Raw genomic sequence first — 1,690 nt, 5'->3', positions numbered from 1 at the left:
TACAGAAAAGGTCACAATACCATCAGGTGCCCACATTTTAAGTGCATATACATACATATCCTTACGGGGACTGTCCTGATCAAGATAGGGAAAATATCTAGTGGTCTAGAAGGCTCCCTCATGTCCCCTGCCAGTGGATACCCTCCCAAAGGGTATCATCATTTTGACCCCTATCACCATACATTGGTCTTGCCTGTTCTTGAACTTCATATAAATGGACTCATACTGTGTATGTCTACAGTCTGGCTTCTTTCATGTAACATTATGTCTATGAGATTCATTCATGTTGTTGCAAAGATCAATAGTTTATTCTTTTTCTCTATTGTGTAGTTTTCCATTATATGAATCTACAACAATTGTTTGTCCACCCACAATTTTTTCTTGCCTAAATTACCAGTTAGCCCCTTAAATGGTCTACAGGCATCTCCACTTGCCTTCTAATCTTTTCTCCACTCCATAGCCAGAATGGTTTACTCTGTCGCTTCTAAGGGAGATATGCACACTGAATCTGGCAAGCACTAGTATTCTGACTAGCATTCTGGGTTGAATTTTGGGATAAAGAGTCCAATTTAAAAGTTCAATGCAACATACACTTATCGTACAGCCAAGGCATGGCTTCTGCTCTTTAAGAGTAGACAGGAAGTTCACAGGAAGACAATTGTATAAATTAATAAATTCCATTCAGTGTGGTTGGCTGTCCCCAATACCAGGTACAGGGAGATCACAAAGAAGATGAAACCCTCTTCAAGATTCCTGTCCTTGGCTTTGAGTCCATTCTCACTGAGATACCTTCTAATTACTGATTGGCCTCCAAGATATCTGTATATGTGGAAGTGGGTCCTAAATAGGAGGTGGAAGCAGATGAGTCAAGAACATCATTGTTAAAAAAATACATTGGGGAACTTCCCTGGTGGTCCAGTGGTTAAGACTTTGCCTTCCAATGCAGGGAGTGAGGGTTCGATCCCTGGCCAGGGCGCTAAGATTCCATATGCCTCACGGCCAAAAAAACTAAAACATAAAACAGAAGCAGTATTGTAACAAATTCAGTAAAGACTTTAAAAATGGTTCACGTAATTTAAAAAAATCTTAAAAAAAATACATTGGGCTTCCGGGTTCACAGATTGGTTTGTTTTGTTGCCATGTCCTGTGCTTGGCTAGTATGATCCCATCCTTGAGATACTGGCCAATTGTGTGTATATGGAGAAGAGTGTGTTTCTGCTTTAAGATGCGAGAATCAGACCCTACAAATGCAGTGCTGCCAGGTGACATCATTTAGGTACCAGGTAGCCTCCCTTTCTGACATCTGCAGTTCCATAGCTTCCAACTGTATTCAGTTCAGCACACTGCACAAATTAGGCATCCAATTCATAATTTTCAATTTGACCTGACAGTGAAGTATAATAAAAGGCTTATCTGCTTACTTAGAACAGGTGTTGAAGAGAAGACAAATGGTCAGCTCCTTAGTTATATAATAAGATATTTTTCTTTAGTTGATGATGCCAGGAAAATCTGTCTATCCCTGAAATTCTCAAATAACTTCTATTTTATTCCAGTCCTGTCAAGAAGGTGAGCCCCTCCTTTATGGCTAGATTAAGTTTACCAAGTGAAACCATATAAAAAATTGAAATTACTGGTTGATTATATTTGTCATTAGTTTTTGGTTAGTGAAAAGTTAATTTATTTCCATGAC

This window comes from Monodon monoceros, unplaced genomic scaffold (genome assembly GCF_005190385.1).
Source record: "Monodon monoceros isolate NGI ecotype Baffin Bay Population unplaced genomic scaffold, NGI_Narwhal_1 Super_Scaffold_21, whole genome shotgun sequence".
NCBI lineage: Eukaryota > Metazoa > Chordata > Mammalia > Artiodactyla > Monodontidae > Monodon > Monodon monoceros.
This window is presented reverse-complemented; position numbering follows the sequence as displayed.